Source organism: Grus americana, chromosome 4 (assembly GCF_028858705.1).
Source record: "Grus americana isolate bGruAme1 chromosome 4, bGruAme1.mat, whole genome shotgun sequence".
In the NCBI taxonomy this organism is placed as follows: Eukaryota; Metazoa; Chordata; class Aves; order Gruiformes; family Gruidae; genus Grus; species Grus americana.
The window spans coordinates 52,298,932-52,326,409 of NC_072855.1; the positions used below are offsets into that span (position 1 = coordinate 52,298,932).

General features: G+C 42.0%; 1 protein-coding gene across 17 annotated transcripts in view; it reads left to right on the top strand.

Moving 5' to 3' along the window:
- PDLIM5 (PDZ and LIM domain 5) overlaps positions 1-27,478 on the top strand; it is a 126,999-nt gene that overhangs the window by 12,084 nt on the left and 87,437 nt on the right. The window lies entirely within an intron of this gene.

Consider the following 27,478-nt stretch of genomic DNA (forward strand, 5'->3'; position numbering starts at 1 on the left):
ACCACGGGAAGGCAACAGAAACATTTATTTTGTGTTAATTATTTCATAGTTCTTTTGAAGGCTTAAACAGTGATTTAGATGCTGAGCCTGGATTAATGTAGAGTGTATCAGTTTCAGGAAGGTAAAACTCCTTGTTTAAGTCTTTGTGTTTATGAACATAATTGGATCATCTTTAGATATTCTTACACCCAAAACTTATTAAACCTGGGGAGAAAAATGATCAAAGTGTCTCTGGTAAGTGTGATGTTGTATTGGTAGTAATAGCATTTGAGATTTTAAAAAAGGAATTCTGTAGAGCAAAGGCAAAATGCTGTAAATGTGAAAAATGCAGACATAAGTAAAAATGTATTTTTGTTATTAAAAAAAAGATTATATCACCTTGGTGGAAACTCTAGCTATAGAACACTTTTTTCAGAACCCTTAAAAAAAAAATCAGCTTTGTGCAAACACTCCCTCTGCCAGACAGAGCAGCTTAGTCTCAAAGTTTATAGAACATCTGCTATTAAAGCTTTTTCTTTCTAATGTACATCTTATACATGGCCAGGCGTAGTTCTGAGTCCAGTGCAGCTAGTAAGTGAAACTTTTTCTTTGCTGTGAAGTAAAAGGCCAAAATTGTTGGTTTGTTTTTTTTTTTGGGGGGGGGGGGGGGGAGGGTGTGGCTCCCTTGCCAGTGATTTCTACCTCTTCTCTTTGCAGTTCTAGACTTAGCTTGGCGTTGTGAAAGAAACGGATAGATAGACTAATGGGATTGCTTGTCTCCAACTTGCTCGTGCACCTAAGCAATTCCTTCCATGCTGTTCTATTTTTCTTTACTTCATGCCTTTAAAAGGAGGAAAAAAAAAAAAGAAAAGCAAACAAAAAACTGGTAGAGATCTACAAGCCAGAAAGCTTGTGGAAGTTGGATTGGGCTTGCTTTTATTAGACCGATAGGGAAATGGAAAGCTTGTAAAACTTTAAACATCAAAGACATCTTGGTAAATTCTCTTGTTTCCTGTTGGCTTTCTGCAGCTCCTCGTCAAATCTCAGTGTTTTGAGTCCAGACCAAATAAGAGTGTTCTCTGCCTAGTGCCTAAGGTGGCTTGTTAGCTTTTCATTCCTGAATAATTGCTATCTCCCAAAATATGTATTCTGACAAGCAGAGTATATTCAACCCTCAGGGGACAGCGTACTAGTTCTTTGTGAGGGACTGATTGTCTGGGTTCATGGCTTGATCAGATGTCGTGTAGATAGCGATCAGGGGACACAATCCACCTGCAAATGAAGCAGTAGTGGTTGGAGAGCAGGCAGCATTGAATCCTATCTGGCAGCCTGAGTTCCTGTCCTCTTTAAATCTTAATGCACAGATGTGTGAGGGGGAGGAAAAAACCCCCAAAACATTGGCAGGTCACTAAAATGGGAATAAGCTCATGTAATACCTAACACTTTTCTTAGATGTGAACTGAGCCCCACTCCTCTGTCAGTGGTAATCACTGGCTGAAGGAGGTTGACAGAAGAAAACGTGCTTGCATTTCCGTGTCGGAGCTCGAAGCCAGCTCCTCGGATGAAACTCTTCCTCCATGGGTGCCCCGAGCAGGGATAGTAGTTGGGACTGGTGCAGCAGAGGCTCACTCAGCCCAGCAGCCTCGGCCGCAGGAGCTGGGGCTGCTGCACAATGGTGGGGGCAGATACCTGGGGACAGTACAGTCTGGAAGTGCCGAAGCTAGGCTTGCTAGGACATGTCTGTTAGCGTACTAAGCTGTGAAAACTGCCACTGTATGCTTATTAAATTACAGCTTTTGTCAGCTATGGATACAGTCTATTCTTTCAGCTTTCCAGCTGTCGTATTTTGGCAACTAGCTATAAGCAAAAGTCATTGTAGCAGAGGCTTACATGAATCTCCTTTGAGAACGTATTCAATTTTTAAATTAAATTATTTTGCTATTGTGCAGATCGAGCGTAATCCTGCAAATGCTAAGAACCCAAGCCTTGGCGCTGCAAAAACACTGGAGCAAAAGTGTAATCTTAGGCATATAAATTGTTTCCATAAGATAATTCTTGCTTGAGGCTCAGCCTATGTTGGTGTGCATTGCTGTTCAGCACCCTGCAGTGTTGGGTCTTCAGACTGTTGTTACCAGAAGGACAGAAACATTGATTGCTTGGAGGAGATGTCTGACCTTTCCCAGCCAACTTTCTACTTTCTCTCAAGATGCATTAGCCAGTGATTGTTAGCTGTAAGAGAAGTGGCTAACAGATACTTGTATGACATCCTGAGGGCTAGATTAGAAACAGACCTTTAACCAGCCAGTCAATCTCCATTACTAAAACTATAGGGCTAAATCAAGTGGTTTAGTAGCATTTGGGGATAAGGAGTCTTTGCATATTATGTGTGTGGAGGTGTTTTACTACCTCTTGCTCTGGAAAGGCTGTAGAGATGCTCTATCCCCTTATCTCTCTCTGCAGCATGCAATTATTGCACTCTTGGGCTAGAGGCTATTACCTCAGAGCAGGTCCTTTTTTGGGTAGTTTTGTAAAACTGTCTCTTCTGAACTATTAACTAATATAATTGAGCTTATGAACAAAATATAGATGAGTAGGTTTTTTTGACTGAAAGAATAAATTTTGTGATTATATGTCTAGAAATGCAATTCACTTTCAATGTGAAAACCTAAAGATGGTTTCCTTTAGGTGTATACTTAAATCTTGGAAGCTTGAATTCTTGCAATAGTTCTCTGGATAAAAGTATCACCATCCCTCTTATGTCAGAGGGAAGGTGATACTCTCTGGCCGGTTGAGTAACTCCTCTGTGAGACTATTTTCTTCCATTGACACATCTATACTTGAACTTTAAAATGTAGAAACTGCTGATTATTAAAACTTCAAATGACATTAATTTGTTTTGATACCTGACCTGATGAAAACTGCTGCTGTTGCAGTTGACAGCCCAGATCAATTTATAGCTCTGTCCTGGATGGTGTGGGATTAAATAACTGGAAATTGCTCACAGGAAACTCTGATTATAGCAGTCAAAGTAAGGATTTAGGGCAAACCAGTCAGTGTTGACGCTTTACTTTGCAACCTCCTGCTGTCGGAGAAGGCTAAACTGCTGAGTTTTTCCCCCCCTGCTTCCTCCTTGCAAATGTAAGGCACGCTTTTGGCATGGTGATGGAGACAGATGGGTGTAAGTACGCTATTTTGGATGCTGTAGCCATTGACGTCAACTGGTTCCTGACCTCATCAACAGGATGGAGTGCCTCGAGCGCTTCTGGTAACTCCGAATGCCCCCTCTGTCACTTACTCGCTGTGTGCGCAACTCTGTACTTGGTTTTATTGCATACCCTAATCTATGCCTGCTTGGTTAGCTCAGTAATTATCCCATTCCTGCTCCCTGACTTCTGTTGCTCTCCTTAGCAAAGAACGTATCCCCAGGGTACCAGATAACGTTTTGTAGAGATTCTCCTGTCCTGCTTTCCCCTCAGGATGATTGCCTAGTACAAGTCAGCCTTTATCCTACAGCATGGACTCTTTCCCTTGAAAGAAACTGCTGTATGGTTTTGGGGGGGGGGGGAGAGTGGTGGTGGAGCTGAAGATGGGGGAGAGGTGAGACCTCACAAGAGGGGATCCCTCATGAAGAAAACTATTATCCAGAACAAGGGGGTAAAGATGAGCTTTGTGGAATGCCTAACTGCTGTGCTTCAAGGGAAGAGTACACTTGAGGGGTGGCATGCAAATAGTTCAGACTTGGATGCAATGACACTTACGTAATGTTAGTATCAATTCTGGGAAATGTAATGCATAACAATGGGCATTATGAGTTAGGAAATACCTAACCTACCACTTCGGCATTTAAGATTGCTAGCCACTCAAATTGAATCAGAGTTAGCTTCCTAGTGCCATTTTTTGAGTTTCTGCCAAGTAGGTTTGAGTCTCAGTTTGTCCCCTACTTTTCTTTTAGCATAGAGAGGAAGGTAGTTTTGAAAGCACGCAATTTGTACTGCCTTCAGTTTTCTCTCCCCCTTGCTTTCCTTAGCCTGAGGACATCTGTCTTGCTGCTGAAATAAGTCTACCAGGTGTTTTTGCTATGAGTTATCATTGAGGAGAAATGCCGTTCAGAATCATTATTGTTTGTTACATTAACAGGGTTTAGGGTTTAGAAAAGTGTATGGTAGGATAGGAATGAAGGGAATAGTAAGAGCTAGGTATAAAAAAACCAACCTTAAACTACCAAACCCTACAAAAATATTAAAATCAAATGTGTAGGATATTTGTCAGAAAGCTCCAAATGACAAACGATGAAAGCTTTGGACTCTCTATAGCAGGTGGTATAAGTATTTACAGGGGTAAGTTGTTTAAAAGCTCTTGCCTCTGTTTTGAATTGCGTAAGTACTGCATTGTAAGTCTGTAACCATCTTTGCCCTTCCAATTTTTCCTTGCCAGACTGTAGCGTGTCCTGGCTTTACTGTGCCCAGCACTGGGTTTCTGTTTAATCAGAAAAGCAAGGCCACATGACAGCTTTTGCTTTATTGGTACAGTTGCAGGAAATGCTTCAGCATCAAGAAACAAGCTGCTCTTTTGTGCAGCTGAGAGCACTTTGGGTACCACCGGATTCCCGAACAAGCAGATACACTGTCAGCAGCACGCACGCGCTTTGGGTTGCCAGCCCGAAAAGCGCTGCAGGCTTCTTCAGGGAAAATTCTGTAGCTGGTGTTATGTGGGAGGTGGTGAGATGGGTCTAGAGGTGGCTTCAGGCTTTCAGTCTCCTGACAGATGTGTGACCGCCATGGGCATGTAGTCTTGACTATGTATTTCAGTTTCTTGAAGCATTGGTTAAAAATCACCCAAAAGATGCCACTTTGGCCATCCCCGTCCCTTTTCTTCATGCTGGGAGGAAGAGTAGAAGTTGAGGAGTTGTTGAAAGGCTTCAACTAAAATGGAGCCAAAATCTAAGTCATCAGAGGGGGGCCACACAATGGAGCAGGGTTTGTTTTGCCAATTGTCACGTAAGGAGGAAGTAGTGCTGCAAGATGCTCACCAGTAACCCCAGCTGGATGTTTCTCAGGACCACCTGTAGCAGTCTTTGACCTCCTTTGCTATCTTCCTGCATGCCGGCGTGGTGTTTCTAAAGCAGCCCTTCCAAGGTGAAGACTGTGGAGGAAGCCAGGGTTACTCTTGCTGGTGTCGTTCTTGAGTGCCACAGTCACTATGAACTTTTGGGAGGGGAGCGGTGGGGGGTGCTGCTAACCCCCTAGTCCTTTGCATCGATGCACTTGTATCAAATCTGGATTCAATATAAATCACTGAATCCCTCTGTTCCACTGAAGATTCAAGAAAAGTAAGTTGAAAAACCCAACAAAACCTCAGAGTGTATCTTGGCATTAAAATCATGAGATTAAAAAACACTCCTTATTTCTAGGGCCTGACTCATGGTTTTTGAATGCGTGAGGGTGGCAGCGCTAGCTCCTGTGGTCAAGGAGCATTATAAATATTTCAGGACTTTAGGGCACAGAGCTGTGCCAAATATTTCTCTCCTGTTTGCATTTTTTTTCCTAATTCCCGAAACAAATTTTTGCAGATCTCTGCAACGACCTGGGTTGCGCACATAATTAAACAGACAACATGTTAAACCTCCAAGTTTCTGAAAATGGTGCATCAAATCCAAGTATTTAAATCGATTACATAGCGACCAAAGTGTTGCTGACTGTCTAAAAGCTGTTTTATTGGGACACAGTGTATGCACTCTTGTGTATATGCAGTAAAGTGAATTGCAGAGCAGCTGGCTTGCTAGAGACATTCAGAAATAAACAGCACATGGCATGTGTAGTAGAATTTGACCCTGTTAGGAAAATAAGTAGAGCAAAGTGGCTGGTTATTAACGGTGGCTCCAGCTTCTGATGGCAGCATAGGCAAAGGAAAAGAGGGGGGGTTGGTGGGGGTGGGAAATCAAGTGGGACTTGAATAATTCTTCCTGCCTGCCAGGAAGCCCTCGGTGCCCTGAAACTCATAAATGAGTTCTCCTTTGACGGATCGTGCTTTGGGGGAAGTATTTTTCTATTAGTTTTCATGAAGCGTTGCAAGTTGCTGCAAGCCTGGAGCAGTAAAGGGCAGAGGTGCTTGGGACCTCGTCGGATGCTGGGATGTGGGGTCCTGCAGGTGAGGAGCTGGCACATCACCTGCTCTGCCATGGGGTCACCTCCAGCAGCGTGGGGAGGAGCGGGCAGCTGGGAGTGTTGGCCTCATAAATTTCTCAGACGTGACTTGCCAGAAATGCTGAGCGAGGTCCCTCCATGCTTTAAAATGAGAACTGAACTGCTAATTTGCTTTCTCTGATTACCGAACGTGCGGGTGTGAACAAGCTGCCCGGTGCCCTGTTCTGTGTGGTGGTGAAATAATGAGGTTGAGCCCTGTGGATGGAAAGCGGTGGGTGGTGGGTCTCTTCTGCCCGCAATATAGCGGGATGGAAGAGATGGAGGATGAATACATATGCTTATTTCTATAATTTGTTCATCACGAGCGTGCTGAATCCAAACTGCTGCGCTATGTGGAATAAGCCTTTTAACTCATAAAGCTTTGGGCTTCCTTTCTTCTTTAAGAATTCCTAGACTGGTTTCTTCTGATCTGGGGGAGACAAGTCTTTAGCTAGTGAAAAACATGTATTACTCCAGCAAGCTTCTTTGCTTGTTGCATTTGCTGCTGTTTTAACAAGTGTGTGGGAAATCCTTGGAAGCAAGGGATGGAGCATGGCAGGCACGATGCTGAGGAAATGTCAGAATCAAGTAGATATGTGGATAATATAACCTGAACCTCTCTTAAAGATGTGGAGGAAAAATATTGCTTGATTTATACATTTGTATTACTTTTAAAAGGCAGCAAAACATAAAGATGCTGGAAGAAGACATGGAAAGGGTCTCTATGATGTTGCATAAATATCTGAGTTCGGTTTCAGTGGCTGGGCGCAGTCATTGTAAGCTGTCCGGTATTGTATGTAAACCAGTGAATCCTCTTTCTGCAGAGGAGAACAAATGATGTTTACAATATGTACCTTATGTCTCCATACGCTATTGTTTAAAAAGAGGTAAATGAGAGCAGAATGTAACAAATGCATAAGCACAGTACTCCACAGTTATCACTGGGACGTAATTTCAATTGGCCATCTGCATGTTTAACACATTGCCTTTGAAAACTGAATTTCAGTGTAAGAACGGGCTTTGTATTGTGAGTTAAACTAGCTTTTGGATTTTTAACTAACTGTTGTGGGAAAAAATGGAATTAATACATTCTCCTTAAGTGAAATGCTAACCTTAACATCTTTTCCTTTCTTCATTTGCTTCACTTTATATATACCGGAATATGACAGCTGGCACGATGCCTCCTTTTAGAATTGTGTCGTTTAACATTTCTGGCAAGCTGGATACATGTGGAAAGCTGTATAATGACAAATCTGGTTCTCATACCTTTTGTAGTATGTTTTTCATCAGATAGAGAAATGTTAATACCCCCTGAACTTTCCTCCTTTGGCTCACCCGGACAGTAATTTACTCAAGCATTTCCTGTACGTTGTCTCTGGGTATGGAGCTTGTGCGTTCCGTCTCTGCTGTGTTGCAGAGCTCCACTGGGGTGCTGCCTTGCCCCCCCAAGCTTCTTGGGGTATTTCCTAGGACAGCCCGGACTTGCATGCTGCAGCTAATTGGGAGGGTGTAAACTCCTGGAAGGGAATTAATCCCAAATCCAAAACAAAATCTAAAGGGAAACTTGGAAAAATGCTGCATTTTGTGTATTCGTTGCAATGCTGTTGACGTTTCCTGTGTATCTTAGCAGAGTTTCATAGATTTCCTGGTCAAACAGAAGTCAGCCTACAAAGAGTTACTGCTTAGAAAAGCTTAGACAGTCCTGTTTTTTTCCACATGTCAAAATGTATTTTGATGCTAGTAAATGAATATTTTTGTAAGAGATGAATAGAACCTTTGTTTTCAAGAGACTTTCCTTTGCTTATATTAATGTGTTTTGGCTTCAGAAACCTGCAGGCAAATGAAGAATATGGCTTAGAGCTGATTTGGCTTTTGAGTGAATATTTTGTATTTCTTCAGGCTCCATGAGGAATTTTGTTGTTTGTGTGCAAATACCTGATTATTGTCAACAATGCCCATCGTGCTTTAATATCTAAGCAGATGCTGAGTTTTGAGTTCTCAAACACAAAGGTATTGTGATCCATCCACATGGTCTGGAGCGGTCACCTACTGTAAGCAATCACCATAATGGTTTTACCTTCTTTTCTTCTCTGCTTAGGCACTTAATGCTAACTCTGCATAAATAGTTCAGCTTGACGGGTTACAGTTACAGCTTTCTCGACGTGCCAATATGCAGACTTGCTGCAACACAAAGGGCTTTTCTGGCGGTGGAGCAGCAAGAAGCGCTGAAACGTTGCTCGGAGGTCCCACCTTGGGCGCGTGGATGGGCACTGTAGTGATCGCAGTGCCTGGAGGAAAAGTGTGCAAACCTTCTTTTCTGACAGCAGATGGAGAGTCTTGTCTAAAAGTTGTATTTGGCTAACCTGCTTTAACTGTTTATTAAAAGCACGTGGTGTTGAGCCCAGAGCTTCAACTTTTTGCTGTTTTTTTACTTCGTAAGATTTTCTCTACTAAAGCCACATTTTTTCCTTACTCTCCCTTCTCCCTTCCTGCTTGAAAGGCTACCCGTCCACACCCTCCCGGCAAAGCTGAAATAAGAAGGTGGTTTTATCCTTGCAAATATACTTTGCCCTTCCATTTCACTGCTGGTTTTGAATGTTGCCGAAACTGTAATTTGTTCCTCTTCTTGTCTCCTCTCCTCCAGTTCTTCTAAGACTTGGAGCTCTCTTCAGACCTCAAATATTTTTCACATTGGAGGAGAAAAGGAAAGTCTTGGATTATTTGAGCCAGGCTCAATAATAAAAATATGCAAGGATGAAAATACCAATGGCCACACCCTTGAGGGGAGGATGAGGTCTTGTCTTTCAACAAGCTCTTCTTCATTAGTGGTTCACTGAAAAAATTACTTTGGTTCTCCTTAGAAAATGTTTTGAGTTAATGATGGACTTTGAAACTTTATGTGGGACACGATTTTCTTTTGTCAAGAATGTCCTGAAGTACTTCAAAAGCTAATTTGTAAGTTATTGCAAGGATTAAATCATGTTGACATAAGTAGGCTTTCATGTTTATTATGTTTTAATGTAGACATCAAAAATGTGTATGTGCATGCGTCTCTGCATGTTTTATTTTAGTACTGCAGAACGATGAGAGGAGAGATGTTGCAACACTGAGGGGTTTTTTTGTTCAAAGTACAAGCTGACCTGCTGCCAGCAGGCACTGGAAAGCTTTCCTGCAAGGCTGAAGGAGAAATCAGTGGTAGTTTCCTTCGTACAGCTTTTTTATTGGTGCATACCAGCCCTGAAACAGAGGTGGTAACAAGTATCTGCAGGGGTAATGCCTTTAAAAAATTTTTAGCACAACACTATTACCAAAATCTCCAGGAGCAGTATATCTTTATATTGTTCCTGAGGATTTGGGGGGGGGTGGTGTTTTGTGTGTGTATATATCACTGTTTTAAAGCAGACCTGCTCAGTTTGGGGCAAATTTGGTCTCTGCAAGCACCTACTGCAATGCTTGGTCCGGGATCAAAAGCTTGCTCGCAAGAAAAGCCGTGTCTGTGCCAGCACCTTCCCGGGGAGGGGGGAAGGTGTGACCCTGGCCGTGTCCTGTAGAGCAGCTTCATTCACGCAGCCGTTTACTATGGCCTGACCCTTCTCCTACCTGGCAGCATTGCAAAAAATGGTGATTGTGAAATTGTGCTTGAATTTACCATGAAAACCTACCTGGTTTGTGTGTTTTCAAGCCCCCTCCCTCACTGGGGTCTCAAACAAGGAGTAACGAGTTTCACTATCAAATTAAATGCAACTTGTAAACGAATGGCAAAGGTCCCCTTATTCTTTTTTCCTTTTGGTGCTTATATTGTACATACCTGATGGTTATCTACCGCATGAAGCAGCAGTGGTCTGCAATGTTTCGGTATTTTGTTCCATTTTCATGTTGCCCTTTAAGGTGAAGTGTGTGTGCTGGGCATGCCATTGCTATGGGACAGCCTGTCCCTCGTCCTGCCTGACCCGGGTTTAAGTGCACAACGCTGGTATGGGTGTCCCCAGCCATCCCGCATGGCGCTGGTGCTCTCCCTGCCCTACCTCTTCTGCCGTCCTGCATTTTCTTGTGTGGCTGGATGAGGCCGGCCCCAGGAAAAGACGCGAGCCCTTCGTTTTGTGCTGAGCATAGTTCAGGTGGATACCTGGATGCTGTTCTTATTTCTGCATCAAAATGGGGCTTGCGTTCACAGAAAGCAGCAAAGGCTGAAGTTGTAAATCGGGTGGGCAGTCTGTAAATCACAGTTAAATTCAGTTTAACTGCAAGTGCAGTTTGTTTTCACTTATTCACTGTAAATTTTATCTCTGTTCAATCTGAGACCCTTAGCCAAGCATCTGTGGCATTTTTCACTGCCGTGGGATACTTCTGCACATCCAGATTTGGCAGAAACATTAACTAAATCCTGTGATTCTTAAAACCCTCATGCTGTGGCCCTGTGTCTGCTCTGTTTCACCAGAGCTGGAGATGAAGCTAAAGGTTCGTTATAAAGCAGAGCTGTAACATAATCTATAGGCAGTGTATTAAAGCGATGTGCCAGCTCGATGTGCCGTGGCTTTAAATAACTTGCATTCATCTCCTCTGAGTACTTGATGAAAGTTTAGACCCTTGCTGAGCAGCCTGCACCACGGCTGGAGCTCGCTGTTCAACACGTAGGCTCTGGGGCACATGTATCCATTTTGGAGGCTTTCCCGTATCGCTTGCTCTTCCATTTCTTTTTTTAATCAGGCTTGCGTTTTTTGTTTTTAAAAAAACAAAATTGAAGTGACAACTCTGGAGACAAAGCTCTCGCTTCCTACGCCGTGTCTGGCTGTAGATAAATGACTGTGAGCCTTTTCATTCCTGTTCCTTACCGCTCTACTGTCTTAGGTAGCACTAAAATAGGCTAGAGTGGCTTTATTTTTACTTCCAGATGTTTCATATAGAGGAAGTGGCATTTGACCAAAATTAGGTTTTTGGGCAGCCATGCTGAAATGTCTTAACTGGATGACATTTAAAATTTGAAAACAGTATTTAATTACACAGAACTAAACCAGAAGACTTATGCCAGTAAAGTTATCATTCCATCAACCAAAAAAGATTAGATTAGTTGGAAAAATCAATAAAAATGTTTTTCATTGGGGGACACTGTTGCTGAGCTGTGTGCCTAGTACTAATTTCTTCATGTGATGTGTCCCAGAAACTAAGAGGAGCTTGCCTGGGATTGCCTTTGTAATTATGTGTGGTTGTGGTTTACAACATTACTCAAAATTTATTTTCCAATCTTGGGGTGTTCCCTCTGGCATTGCAAGTTTTGCCTTGATGGTTCAGAGAGATCCTCAGCCCCATCTCTTATAACCTTGAGTAGGAAGGCATGGTCTTAAGCACTGACTTAAGCCAGTACTGCCCCAACCTTGCCGTTCCCCTGGCCCCACGTACCACCCCCAGCCCCTACACTGATGCCATTGTTCATCCCTTTGCATGCTGTGCTAAAACAGCAGAAGAATATACTTTATTTTCATTTTTGCTGGGAAATACCATCAGCTTTTCAATTAGTGTTAGGCATCTGTGTAGCCTAATAATTCAGTTTCCGGTAAAACTACTTGTAACTGCAGGGCATTGTGTTATTAAAGTGTCAAGTTTAATTATATAAACTAGAGGTTAGAGCACATTCTTGTTTTGTTTTGGTGAGGTTTGCCAAATCCCACCCCAGGGACATAGGAGTTTCCCCACCTGCGCTGGGAAATTAACTTTCACTTGTTACTGACCTGAGTTAGACTTGGTGTTAGAAAGAGAGGTGCTATGCAGCATATCTGACTGGTAACATTTCACTTAACGAATATTTACTTCCTCGGATAGCTTCCTTTTCTTCATCCTCTTGTGCACCCTTTGATATGCAGTGATCTGGGTCACCCTGTCTTCTCTGAGCTGTAATTAGCAGACTCTGCTGAATGTGACAAGTTATTTTGTTTTCCAGCAGACTGTACTTGATCGCTGTTGTTCCAACCCGCCTCCTCTGCTGCTGAGCTGCTGCATCAGTCTTGTACTCCTCAGGCTGATGAAAACCAGCCTGCCTGTGTCTTCTCTGCAGCGGGGGGGAGAAGTGACAGCTATTTTATGTTCAGTAGGCGCTGTGGTTAGTGTTTAGGAAGTACGTGTGACAGTAACGGAGAAGCAGGGAGGTCTGCTGTAACTTCAGGCAGGTTAATCGCTATATATCTTGACATTTGAATGCAAACTTTCAGCTGCACCGGGATTTTCATATGTCTGTTTGGTATTTCTTTTATTTTTTGTTTGCATTAGTATCTTGGTCTACTCTGGAAGAAAAAAGAAAGATTGTGTTCTGTTTTAAGCTTGCTTTGTTCAGAAAAGAGTTTTTTCCCCCCTCAATTTAATAGGAATGTGGAGGAAAGTCTCCCTGGTTCACATCTTGTACTGCTGTCACTTTTATTTGAGTTTTATGTGATTTCAGTTTGCAAAGACTTGAGCTTCCTCCCTCAAGTGCTGCGGATTAGATGGGCAAACTCAGTTTGCTTGTGCATCTGAAGGGCTTGAAAAACAACTTCTTCAGCAGTTTAAATTAACGGTATCATGCTCCTCAGTGAGTCATTGCTACAAAATATAATGCTGCCAGTGTTGATCTTTCCCTTAGCACATTTAGTTTGTTTAGTTAATGAGAGAAGCACTTCAGAGGTAATTAAATGCCTTGTGAACTTCATGCTAGTAAGAAATTCCTGTAAATGGGAGACTGTGGTCCTCCAGGTGCTCTGGGGTTGCACAGCACCCGAAGGCACTGAGAGCGGCTGGGCTGTAGGCTCCTGTGGATGAACGAGGGTCTGTCCCTTCAGGAGGGCTGCTCTCCTGGGAATGCCATCCGCATCTGGGAGCTTGTGGGGCAAACACCCGGGATGCAGACCTTGAATTCACCAGGTGACCGGTTCCGATGTGCGATGGGAATTATTTTTGTAACTCTGTGACACAGGATTACGTTTGGCCGGTAACGCTTGGTTGAGCTAATAAATATCCGTTCATAGCTGCATAAGTGACTTCTTACACTAGTTGTAATTGTGGAAGTTCAATTGCACGCACACACAGACAAGGGAGGGGGAGCATTGACCCTGTTACTGCTGCTCCTGTCGATGAGCATCCTAATGAGAGTGCTGAAGTGCCCATATCCATCATCCTCCTCCATGTCTGCTTACTGTGTTTGTGCATTTATTTGAAAACATTTGCAAGACTTCAATTTTTCCCCTTCACCTCCCCACAAGTCCTGGTTTGGACACTGCTGTTTCTCAGTCTTTAGGACTATGTGCAGCAACATGCTTGGCTCAGCGTGTGGCCCTGGAGGAGACCATGTCGCCTTCTGCTCAGACCTGTGCGCTCTGTATTTCTGTAATGACTTTATCAAATCCTTCCCTTGCAACAGAGACTGCCAGTTGCGTGGGTGTTCTTGTGATAAGGAACTGAACTGTAGGTTAAAACCATGAACACCGTGTCAGTTCACGCTCCAAGTAATCTATGTGCTGTAAGAACAGCTTCAGTGTCTTTGTTCGACCTAATCGCTCTGCCAGGTCACAAGGTGTCTTTATGTGAATGGGAAAAGAGAAAAACCCGTAAAGCCATGCTAACCTAGTATCCCCTCACCTCATTTGTGAGTGGGAATAAAGATATGTTTCTGAGAAAATGTTTTAGTTCCAAGGTTTCCAGCTTTATTCTTTTTTCTGCTTTGGTTGTGCTTGTTGTCTTCTCTCCCTTGTACAGTTTGCTTCCATTCTTCATCTCTGTGCTCAAAAGGCAGTGCCAAAGGTACTTTTGTAGCCTGCAAGAACACTTGGATAACAAGTTTCATGGAATCATAGAATATCCTGAGTTGGAGGGGACCCATAAGGATCATGGAGTCCAACTCCTGACTCCACAGAGGACCAGCCAAATCAGAGCATATGACTGAGAGCGTTGTCCAGACGCTTCTTGAACTCAGTCAAGCTCGGTGCTGTGACCGCTTCCCCGGGGAGCCTGTTCCAGTGCCCGACCACCCTCTCGGTGAAGAACCTTTTCCTGATATCCAACCTGAACCTCCCCCATCGCAGCTTCTGTGCTGTTCCCTCAGGTTCTATCACTGGTCACCAGAGGGAGGAGATCAGCGCCTGCCCCCTCGCTTCCCCCTCATGAGGAAGGTGTAGGCCACGATGAGGTCTCCCCTCAGTCTCCTCTTCTCTAGGCTGAACAAACCAAGGGAATTCAGCCTCTCCTCATATGTCTTCCCCTCTAGACCCTTAACCATCTTTGTTGCCCTCCTTTGGACGCTCTCCGATAGTTTTATGTCCTTTCTGTACTGTGGTGCCCAAAACTGCATGCAGTACTCGAGGTGAGGCCGCACCAGCGCAGTGTAGAGTGGGACAATCACTTCCCTAGACCGGCTAGCAATGATGCACCCCAGGATACGGTTTCTTCTGAGAGAAGCTATATTTTATCTAAAGTGAAATCTTGGCCCTGCTGAACTACTAAATAGTAATTTTGTTAGTGCATTCTTTGGTTTTGGTCAAGAGGAGATTGCAGAAGATGTGTCTTTCACTTCTCATGCCTAGATGATTCTTGTTTGCATTGGTGACCTGTAGCACAATGCAGAGATCAGAATATTACGGTGTATAAAAAGGTATTGCATCCTTCTCCAGTTACTGCCTAAAGAGGTTTAAGGACAATCTTACTGGAAAGCTGGAGGACAAAGAAAAAGCATCTCCAACAATATTGCAGGCCTCCCTTGTTTAGGATTTGTTGATCTTTATAACCAATTGTAAGACTCCTCCTGATATTAACAGTTGAGTTTGCATGTGATCATTCCAGGTTAGCTTGTATTACTTTATGTGAGTAAAATAAAACTTCAGAGTGAGAATTTATGCATATTAAAATAATTTCAGTATCAAAATCCACTAAGGATAGATACTAATATTTTTCTGTAGTCATAATAGTGCCTATGCCTTTCTTCAAAAATCTTACCACAATGTGCTCTTGTTCTTACTAATGTATGAAAACAGAGTCAAAGGTGTGTTTAGGTATGCTGTAATCGTGCTGTGTTGCCATTTAAATCTAGCAGCTTACAAGCTAGTGAAAACATCCTCCTGCTCCCTGGAAAAGCAAACCTTTTAGTGGATTAGGAGTATGGGCTGTAACAGAACACTACTGAGAGGTATGAAACTCTTCCAGACTATTCAGTCTCTGCAAGAGCCGCTCAGGGACACGTGTTGTAAATCTCGGGCTTCTCTTTGGTAGGTTGTGTAACTTTAAGATATCTGATGCCTTCTAAGAGGTGGTCGGAGAGGAATGTATGAAGGTGTTAATTTCAAGGAAAGCATGATGGATGGCTGTGCAAAGAGCTCGGATCCTTCTGTAGCTTTTTCACTGTCCCACTGAACACATTTGGCTTTTAGAAACTGGTTGAATAAAAATGATGTATTTATGAGGGGAGAAAGCCTTACCCTAAAAGTGGTTCGTTAAACAGGCAGTAAATACGCAAATGGTGCGTTTTAGGATTGGAGTGACATGACCCTTCATGTCATATGAGCTGATGACATCAGAACATTGCTTGCCAAAGGCTGCTGGCTGCATGTTTAAGTCTCACTTTCTGCTTCCATGCATGAGGTTATTCTGCATTCCACCTGTAGAAGCAGGACCGGGGATGCTATTGCTCTTTGGTGATTGATAAAGCATGCCTTGATGGTGGCCTTGGTGGGAAGCCATCAGACCCTTCTGGTTCCGGTGGCTAGCCCAATTCTGTGATGGCCTTTGAATAATGCATCTTGTTCTGGCTGGTTACGTTTGGGAAGGGGGGGAACGGACAGGACTGAAATATTTCTACCTTTTTTTAATGTTCCCATAAATGAAAGACGGAGACTCAGCAATTTGGGGAACAGCATTTCCCATCCCACCTCAGTATATGGAGGTGGTTTTGCTTGGTTGGGTTCCTCCCCCCCATCCCAAGTTTTGCAGCCAAAAGCTGGTTCTTCTGTCTTGAAAATCTGTTTTGCAAACATTCAGTGCGCTGCTGCTCAACGAAGTCTTACGTCCCACTGAAGTGTGTTATGTGCTTATGTGTCTTGTTAAATCATGGTTTTGAACACTGCCAAGATGATGGATGCATCTTGCTGTTAGCTGTGGGGAAGGAGCAGAGGCTTGCAGTGGAGGCTTGCTCTGCCATCCTCCCCACCTCAGGCAGTAGGCACGGGCATCTCCTGCGTGGCAGTGCTGACCTCGCCAGCAGTCCTGGCTGTGGTAAGCCTCCAAGCGGGAAGAAGTGTGAAAGCAGTGTAACCCTGCCAGGACAGTTCTCCTGCCTTGCTTTCCAAGATGTTTCTTGGATAGTCTCATTTCCTTTTTTTTTTTTTCCCCCCCCTAGGTAGATGAAAAGATTTTCATTGCTTTCGAGAGGCTGTGTTAGTTGCATAATTTTTGTTGGATTCGGACTGATGTGGAGGATCTCTTTTGAGGATAAGTTTTCAGCAGTGAACATCCCATATGATTTATTCAGAATACCTTTTCAATTTGAAAATATCTTTCTCATCTTTCCAGAGCCTTGCTTGTGAGTGGCCTACACAAAATTCAGTAATTTTCAGGGTAGTACAATGAGACAAGAAAGAACAAGTCGTCATGGCTGTCACCAAAATAGTGGTCAAAAAGGACATTATTATTATCAGGGCCAGAAACTTTGTTCTTCATGTGATACAGTTGATGCAGTATTCAAGCAAAAGCTAGCTGAAAAAAACAATTTAAGTACTGATTTTTATTTACTTATTTATAAAACTCTTCCAAAGTGTTATTTCCAGCAATTCTAGAAGTAATTCATTTACTTCTAGAAATAATTTGAAATCTAGCATGAGTCTTCCTACATTCCAGAAATTTTTTTTGTTGTTGGGAATTCAGTGGAAAAAAAAAATTGACATGCTTAGAAAGAAATTTCACGGATTTAGCAGGCATGAAGGTGAGCTCTATCATCATGTTTATGAAAAGCCTCCTGCTTGTGTGGTGGTCAAGCTTTTGTTCTTAATAGCTTCGAGGCATTCAAGAGGCTGTATGTAGGTCTTGGAGGTTATGAGAACAGTGTAAATCACATGGAGACCAGTGACTCCTGTGCGAGTGATCAATATTCTATACTCTTATCAGCAATAAGAAAACCAACCAAACCGAGCCAACCTGCAGGTTTTCCGTATCATGTCTTGGATCCAGTTGGAGAAATGAATGGATATTGGGGTTTGGTGTTGTGTTGTTTAACCTGGAATTGTTTCCTAGCTTTGTCTCTAACCAGCAGTGCATATTGGATTTTTTTTTTTCCCAGAATGCTAGAGCAGTCTTGGTTTTAGTCCTAAAATTTAAGACTATAAATGATTTAGATTTTTATTTCCTTAGGTGTGATAATGAAATAGTTTACAATGAGTATTTAGGGTAGATTTCTTTTTTCTGCATCTTAATTTTGAAATGTCCTGATTTTAGTTTTGGTAGAATAGAGCTTAGAAAAAACATGTTGCAGCCTAACTCAGACTTTAGGTTATTATGATTAGCAGTTGCAGTGCAACTCAGGAGACTTAAAATTCATGAGAAGAATTTTAGCCGAAGTTCATAGTGGCCACAAGTACACTACTAAAGTTGCAGAGAAGAAGATGCTAATAAAGTTTTGGATGCATTTCTATTCAGTCTTAAATGTCTGCAGTGCATTTGGCAATCAAATGGTAAAGAGAATTTACTTAAAATGAGGGTCTTCATTTTGCAGACAGAGTATTTGTCCTGAGCAGCTTCCTGTTTTCTCTGGACAAGTACTTTTTGTCATGTGCTGCCTAAAAGGAAAAAAAAAAAAAAGCTGATAATCTTCTCATACAGGTCCCCAGCGGAGAGGACAAATGTCTTTTTATTTATATAGATGGGTGTGTTTGTGCATGAATATTACTTGAAGAATATATGTGTATAACACCATCTATCGTAATATATCCAGTGTTTTAAAGACACATATAAATAAATGTATACATAAAAACCCCACACCTGGAACTGTATAAACAAATCATGTAAAAGTGATGTTTAAAGTCAAGTAAACTAAACCAGTGTTGTGTGCGTGTGTGTGTGTGTATATATATATATAAAGTTTAGAAATGGAAAATTAAATTTGAAATTGTTATATATTCTCATGAGCTTCATTACCTTGTGATAAAGATTTTTGCATCTCAGCTATAAACAGCTGGTATGACTTTATTAAACAATGTGCAACTCGTTCAAAATATGTTTCTGGTTTTCTGAGGGTTTTTTTTTTTTAATTGGACTTTTCTCTGCAGTATTTTATAATTTGGGGTTTTAGCCAATAAGTGTCTGGCTTAAAATAAATGTCTGCTGTAATATTCCCTTGACATATAAAAGGCAAGATATCCACTAGGATTTACTACGGTCTCTTACTTCTGTTTTACTTTTTTGTACTAGAAGTTTGTGTTGGACTAATCCTGATGAGTTCTCTCTCCATTGTATTAAATAAAGGCACGTACATATAGGACTGTGCTTTCATTGATCTGGAATAGGTCTCAGCAGATCAACATATTAGCCATAATTGGTTTAATTGTTCCTTTCCATGTACTTCAGAGCACTCTGAGCTGAGTTGTCTTCTTTCACATGTTTAATTTAAGGTTGCCTTTTCCTTCCACGTTACCAAAGGAACGGTTGAGTTGGAAAAGCGTCCGCACTTCGATGCATTTCTTCTGCACTGTCTCCTTGGGTGCTGAGCTGCATGCTCAAAGGAGAGCTGGCAGAAGCGTAGCCCTGAGTCCCCAGCCTTTTTGGCTGTCAGTTACAATGCTAACAGAACTTCTTTTTTTAAAAAGAATATGTGACTTCTAAATGTGGCAGGGAGCGGATGTGGTGGGCTCTTGTTGCTGCGCGTGGGTTTCACCATGAAAGTGGACTTCTACGGCTTTTGCAGAGTGCCAGTTTGGGATGGCATTCAGGTGAGCTGCGCTCCCTGGACGGATGATTTGTGCTAATGCTCAAAGTGCCTGAACTTGCCTCAATTTTCCTCCTTCCTTATGTGGGGCGGTTTATCATTATCTCAATTCTTTGAAGCAAGCGGGTTGTTTGCTACATGTTTATGCATGCCTGCTTTGTTTCTGGAGAGGAGAAATTGAAACAATGGCTGGTGTATCATGAGGGATTCAATTTGTAGTAGCGTTTTCTTGCCACTGGCTGTTAGTTTTTGTCAGATGAGGTTTTAGTTCATGCTTCCCCACTTCACTCTCTCTCTACTTTGCGTTCAGGTGTGGGATTGCTTCCTTAGGTGCATTTCCTTCTCACTGGTGCAATGTATGAGGCTATTCTTTTTCCTGTGAGAGGGATTCCAAGGCAAAAAAAACCCCAATACCTTTAAATTACACAGTATAACATATTATTCTATTTGTATTCCTAAACTGGATATTCTGGAAAGCATAGGGTGATTGCATCACGTTCACTGCAGGAAAGGCATATCCCATTAAGAGGGACTAAATCGTAGACCAGGAAAACCTTATGAAAACCAGATGACACATATGGGGCTACTAAGGTTATTAAGGAGGTGGATGTTCAGTTAGTGAAATTGGTTTTATCATCTGTAAATGAATAAAAAGAATCTTGTTTGGGAAGTACACCACTATATGCACTGCAGACATCTTCATGTGTATGGCCTTTACAGTGTGGAAATGAATTTCTTCTTTGGAAGAAGTGAGCTCAGTCCCTTTTGCTACTCCATTAGAGAAAACTAACTCTTCTTTGTTTTGGGTTAGTTCAGGGAGCCCCAGCAATAAAACTTACTTAGTAACTTTCCAAACTCTTTATTCCAAAAGAGACAGGCACTTAAACTTCTGTTCTGATGCAAATCACGTGGCTCCTACCAGGGTGCCTCCCCAGCAGTCCCAAGTTATTTGCATGCTTTGGTTGTGGAGTTAATTTGTGTTGGCCATCCAAAAAAATCCAACCCTGTAACTGGAAGAGAGACTCTACAGACTTGCAGCTCCCAAACGCTAAAGCAGCCATACAAAGCTTACATCGCGTTTCTAGCTACATTTTCATTCCATTTCCTCTTTCTGTCTCTCCAAGAAATTAGTAGGTAGTAATTTTTACCCACTGGCATATAGTCTCCCAGGGAGAAATCTGGATTAGTTCTGTAAACTCTCCGAACAGAAGAATGATCTTCAGAGAGAAGACAGCCAGTGAAAATAAATAGGGCTCTAAGGCAAGCCGGCAGCATGAGAACACCACTGAGCTTGAGAGAAGGCTTAGTGAAAGCTACTAATTTAGGGTCTTAAATATCTGCAGACATTCTGGCACTTGACTGTAAATAATTTTCCATCACTTAAGTATTTAGAAAGCATATATTTTTTTTTAAATTGCCCATGTTCTTCTTGCAAATATGATTTTAGCCATGATGTCTGAATTATTTTGCCTTAGTCCTTTTCACAACTTTTTTTTGACATTGTGACATTATTTCCTCTCCAAATGAGAACGTTAGTTGTCTCCTGTTATACAGGGGACCCACAGGTATTGCCCATGCCATCTTGGTGACAATCCTTTTATCTCTTTGTTCTCTTCAATGCTTCAAATGGCTTGGGGGAGCAAGACCAGATGTTTAGTCTTGTTATATGCTAACAGAGGTACACTTGCACTGAGTAGTTTCTTTATTCCTGATATGAGGTGAGTGTGAATTTTGACTCATTTTAATAATCCTTTGAATTCCAATTTTAACTTGTATGTCAGTACATGAAAAAACTTAAGCTACATGTAAAATACGTGAAATGTATCAGAATTTATTTCTCTCTGTGTAGTTAACTTCTTCCATTTCATATGGGCAAGGTCAAAAGCAGGGATCCTCCTTTTTAATAACTGCTGCTGAATTTGCAGTGAAGATGCTGTCTTGGTGTTAAGTCAAAAATTAAAGCTGAAGCCACCTGTTGTGAAGTTGTTTGCTTCCTTACGTCCTGCAGCGGTTGGGCTGTCTTAAGGGAAGGGCGAGAGGTAGCAGAGATGAAACCTGCTCATGGAAGAGTAGAGCTGCAAGGAAACCATGATCAGTCAAGCCGTGACAAGTGAGAGATGGCACCAGCTAATAACCCTTCTGGCATCAGTATGTGGAACCTGTTTCTGCTTATTAACAATCTGTTCTGGGGCAAGCAAGGGAAGCTGAGGGCTTTATAGATCAGTCTGGAAGCACCCTTAAAGTTGTGGGGAGAAAAAGGAAGGAAATGAAAACTTACAGGAGCATGCAGGAGTATGGCCTCGTGGAGCAAGGTGAAGGCAGGGTTTCCTGATGGTGATACGCCGCAAAATACTCCGTTAATCAAAAGGTTTTTTTGACCTAAGCTAATTTTTATCACTGCTTGGTTTGGGGAAAACCTTCAGTTTATTTGCAGGACTGCTTCATAACCCCTTTTATAGCTGGTTGTGTCAGCGGTTTCCACTGCAAACCCTGCATTAGGGTTCTTGTAACTCAGCTGTATAAATTTGATCTGGACTTTAAAATTGGCATGTATGTTCTTGATTTGGAAGCAAGTATCAAGGCTGGCTGGCTAATCTGTTGGCTATGCGAATAATATTGCTGTAGTAAAGGCTGTGAGGAATACGATACAGCTCTCGGTTTCCATTGAGAGCAGAGGAAGCTTATTTGCCACAAAGAGCAGGTGCTCCCATGGCTTTTTGTTTTTTCTTTCATGCAGAAGTGGTAAGCTATATCCCAGGTGTCCCAAACCTGTCAGGAGTCCGGAGCGTAAGCTGGGGTTTTGCTTCCTTCCTGACCGGGAAAGAAGTGAAGAGGGGCTTTGGCGAGCTGCTCTGTTAGGTAGGTAGGGCATGCTGGAACGCAGCGATACGTGGTGGTCAGGTGTCGGACCCAAGTACGCCATGCTGCCGCCTCCGCGGGTTGCATCGTGCTGGGGTCACCCATCAGGAGTCGGTCGGATGCGCACAGTCTGTGTGAGGGAGCCGGTGCAGCTGTAGAACATAAATGTACCCCCCCTCATGTTTTGGGGCAAGGTTGCGTTCTGCAAAAAATGCAGTAAGGGATGCTTCTCCAAGCTTGCAGCGATTCACCAAAGGGGTGATGTACATTTGAGAGCATGCTGTTATTTACTGGCTCTTGGTGTGAGGTGGTGCTTTGGTCAGGTGAAATAAGGCTGGGGATAAACAAGGTAGTAACAGGTAATGAGTGTAAGTATTAGCAGAAAGTGTATTATAGTAGGGAGATGAAGCCCCTGTGTGAAACGTCTGTGTGAAAAGGCAGAGTGTTATTTGATAAAAGAAAGGTTGCTTGATTGCTTATTTTGTGGTTCTGCAAAGTTCTCTTCTAATGTTCTCTTCTGTATGCAGGTGTGTTGTGTTTTGGTTTTTCAATTATTTAAAATACTTTAACATAGGGAAAAATGTAGACTGAAAGAGAAGCAAGAGTGGTAATGATACAAAGATCTGGGTTTTCTGGGTGACTTCTGCTGTGATTACGCATGTCTTTAAACTGAATTGCTATAGCCAACCGTGTATCAGAAATGCTCGAGGGGTAAAAATCAAGCTGGAGGGATTTCGGATAGCCCAGTGAGATTTAAATTGGGAGCAACGAATTACATTCTGAGAGGGAGTTGCGGGTGACATTGAAGGATGTTTGTGTGATGGGGGGGACCATTATTTACTGTCAGACTATGCAATAGTTTCTTTGGGAGAGCGGTTGTGATGCGCTATCACGCGCCCCAGTTGCAGCTAGGATTGACTCAAGGCAGGCGGCGTGGGAAAGATGAAAGGCAGCTTCCACCTCTGGTCAAATAGACCTTTGTCTTAAGAGTATCTGCAATTTAAGTATTTCATTTATTACTGCATAAAAACTAAATAATGACGGTTCAAAGAAAAGATGCTTGTCAAGTTTTCTTCTTAGTCACGTGAGGAAAAGTAGATGGTTGTATGTTAATTAGAAATTAATTAAGCTACAAATTATATTGATTCAGAGATAGATACGCATGTATGTGCACACATGCAATTTTCCTGGAAAGGATCTTTTAAAATATCTCATTAAAGCTTGCAAGTAAAAGTAAAAAGAGCTATTTTTCTTGCTATTTTTTTATGTTGGTTACCATGAAACGAAATAATAGGCTGGCTAAAATTTAGCTCAAGAAAACAGTTGTATTCCACTGTGTTTTGGGCTGTTTGCTTTTAAAAATCTGAGGTGTTGAACTATGCTGAGGTTACTTTTTATACTGTTGCTCTTGAAGTTGATCATGCATCATGAACTGGTTTACTTCTGTTTTATCTCCATTTGGAATGTATTTTAGAACAATACTTGCAATTTTGGAATTCTGATGTTTAAAACACTAACAACAACAGCATATTTTTTTGTTGGGTGGGTTTTTTGTTTTTTTTTTCTGGTCAAACAAACCTGAAATCTAATGTTAGATGGGTGATTTTATTTATGTTTATTAGAAGGTGTCCTGAGCATCTCTGGATGGCATAGGCTGGCTTTTGGCTTTCAGCCACGAAGCTGATTGCTGCTGAGGGGCCGAAAAGAGGTTTGCTGCTGGGGGCTGCGGGAGTGATTGGCCTCAGCAGGTGCCTGATCATGAAATGTCTCTCCCACTTGCCTCTGTCTCAAAATGAGCTTCCCAGAGTGTAGAGACATGCAACTAAGTAGGAGGAAACACTTCTGGCTTGGCAATTTCATTGTTTTTAAAGTCTGCTATGTAACATCAAAAAAATCTCCCCCTTTTTTTGTAGCTGTAATTCATGCTTGATTTTAAAACCCTGCTTCATACTGTAAATGCAGAATTAAAACAGATCCATCAAGCATTTCAAGAATATTTGTGATGCTTAGAAGTTAGCTTGATTCATAAGTAGCCTGTTTTATAATTTTAATGCCATACTCTTCCATGCATACATCTTCTTGCATCGATTCCATTTGTTTGCATGTGTACGTTCAATAAAGATATGTTTTAAGGATATGCATTTTTCCTACTAGGATTTCAGCATTAGATGTTTTTTGCTTTTGCTCATCAGTTTACTAGTCTTTTGGTATTTAAGCGTAGGTAATACTATAGTTCCGTGACCGATGTCGGATAATTTTACTACACTAAGTCTAAATTTGCCATTTAAGAACAAAATTGCTCATGCAGGACAAAAAAAAGCTGTACAAAAGTAGCAACGATTTATAAATAATGCTTCAAAATTTCCTATATCTTGGCACCTACATCTTTTTATATTTTCTGCATCTGTTGGATTTTTTAGAATGTGGGTGAAAAAAATGAAATAAATTGAGTTAGTTTCCATTGTGCTAAGGAACATGGGAAACCTTTCTTTTAGTCTTGATTCTTGCATCTGTGGTAAAACTCTGCCTTGTAGTTTCAGTACCACTTCATTATAGACACTTCACAAACCAAGGATGCTTCTAGCACTGTCAGGGAAGACTTGTGCTGTGGCTGAGATTTCCTAGAAGTACCAACCTCACCTCTCTTGGTTAGTCAGATCTCTTATCCAAAATCTGTAGGTGTTACTTGGAAGTCGTATCTAGATAAGGAGATTACTGCTCTGGCATCCCTCTACGCATGCAGTTCCTCACACTCTTGTCCAGTAATTTGTTTGTTCAGCTGTGTCTGTCTCACCTACAAGGCAGATTCAGTCCCCTGCCTGCATGGTGGGTCTTGTGGACATAGCCAGGGGCTCACCATGCTTCTCAGGACCTGTCTGCTTTTTCCTCCGTTTCCAGAGTGCACTTTCCAACCGTATTTTTAAGGCATTTTCAGCCTGGGCTTTTGCCAAAATGATTTTACAGCAGTCTTCTACTTGTGCTTGCAAAGAGTTTCATCCCCAGGTGGCATCAGTTTGAGCAACCTCTTGAAAGTCAGGTGATTAGTTATGGGTTGCTGTGTGTTGGCCACTAGAATCAAGCAAAAAAGTTTGAGGGGTTTTTTTTAAAACTTATTAATTTGTTTTATTTTACACTGTTGTGAATGGTAACACCCTGTACCTGTGCCCCCCCCCCGAGAATAGTCACCCCGGAGCCTGCTTTTTTTCGTCACAGATTACAACGCGCAAGCATCATGTGTATTTGTGTGCATTCGGAGAAAGCTAGATTTTATTCACTTTGGCAGTCCAATCACAAAGCGCAGTGATCTATTTGACCTTTAGGTTTTAGCACTCGTACGTTCCTTTCCCTTTTCTAGACCTTGCTGACAAATGTCAGCATGCCGTAATGTATCAGTTTAGGGATCTGTTTATGGCAGGTTCCACCCCTCACCCAAAGGTTTGAGGAGCTTCCCTATAAATAGCTATGTTGGTCATAGCTTTCTATATGCTTGTGGGGTTCCCTGACCTGTGCTTGATAGTAATTGGGTCTCTTAGCTCAGAATTCGGGTCTGACACCGAAGTTCGGAGGAATTCTGGCTTTGTTGTTGAATCCTTTTGTAAAAGGATGCACCATGCAAGTTGTAATTCTGATGAATTTAGCAAGTCCAGAAGTTTTCTGAAAATAGTGCATCTTCTTTTTCCTTTGTTTTCTCATTTTCTTCCTTGCATGGGACTTGCTCTGCTACCTTTTCCTTGTTAGCGTATTTTGGTTTCAACTCTGGGTCAAATCGTTACGTTGATCTCTAACACTGAAGGACTGGCTGCTGTTTTGAATCTGGGAGATTACAAGTCTCCCTACATCTCAGGCCTCCCCTTTCACCAAAATAATATGGTAACATAAGATTAATGCCAAATGGAAGGATTTTTCTGGTTTTGTTGGAAATTTTGGCTATTGTTTTTAGTTGCTAAAGATGGCTATTGTAGATGTGTGTGGGACACAGACTGATGTTGAAAAAAGTCAGCCATGAATGTGAAATTTCCTGCTTTCAGTCTGTATGTTGTCAAATTACACATTTTTGGAGTATTGCATCTGCATTTGTCTGGCAGCATTAGGCAATACTTTTTCCTCTCTTAAAACATTTGTCTTCAGATGCTGTCCAATACGCATGTCACAACTGTCGTGTATTATAGTCTCTGGGATGTTAGGAGAACCTTAACTGTATCAGTTAGGCTGATGGGACACTCTCCACACGTTTACCGACAAGTGACTATTCATACACAAATGCAAAGGCTGAGTCCCTACTATTTCACGTATTTCTACCTCTCTGCCATAGACAGTTTTCAAGACCTAGCCTTGCTTCTGTTGGAGAAGTCAGTGGTGTGGGGGCTGGTGACTGTGGTTTGTGGTTGGTCATTGTCAAAAGGAATCAAGAGGAACAAAAACTTCTTGGTCCCTGCTGAATGAAATAAAATAGAGGTAGTTAACAGAGATGAAAGTCCTTTCGTCTGCCCCTCTTTGAGAAATAGCTTGCTGGGGCACAATTGTGGTCCAAGGTGAAACTCTACTTCTGGAAATAAAGATGAAGTAATTCTGTTGTTTGCATCACTTCCCTAAAAACGTAGCACTTCCTTCAAGGAACAGACTCATGCTTGCAGGCGAAGGAAAGAGTTGTGAGGTTTTGCGCGCACAGCACAAGCAACTACGACTTCTCTGCTGTTAAGATAGAAAATATATCTGAAGCAAAGAGGGAATTTGCACCATCCAGGCCTGCTCTCTGCAGCCAGCTATAAAGCAATTAGCAGTTTGAGGACTAGAGATATAAATCGGTGCATAGATCTTACCCTGTGTTGCTTTATTTATTTATTTGTTGCTGTTCTTGGGAATGAAGCTAGCTGAAATTCAGTAGCTAGATGAAAAGCTTAATTTATTGTTCAGTCAGGGGCAATAATGTGAACTTTACAAAGGTTTCTGTTGCAAGGCTATTTCATTCAAGTGGACCAAAGGCAGTTGAGCTGAACTTCGGCGGTGACCTTGATCAAAGAGGCAGAGTGCTCAAGAGGCCTTTCCTATTCTGGTCTGAATATATACTGCAGGTTGCTGGGGGCTACAAACCTACTGAGAGAAAGGCAAAACAAAGTCTTGTAACTGGTCTGTCTGTGATGTTGAACTTTTGACTTTCTAGTAGTTGCAGCTGGGGAAAATTCAGCTTCACTATTAATGAAGTCTTCCATGCATGTGACCAGTCATTGACAAATACATAAACTTTGAAGAGATTGTTTAGATGAAAAATGTAGAATGGAAAAAGCTGGTTTACAGCCTTCCTCTCTCCTCTTGTGAGAAAAATTTCATACATGAAGAGAGAAGAGGCTGGAACTTGGCATCCAGGAAACTGTGTGTTTCTTAGTGAAGGTGCACAGCTTCCAGCCAGTACAGTAGAAGTGGAACTTGATTTTGAAAAATAGGCAGTACTGTGCAACGCTTTTCATGTCACTGAAGTGAAATAAGCACAAGAACCTGTAAATATTGCTTCACCAGAAAGATAGTTCAGTGACTT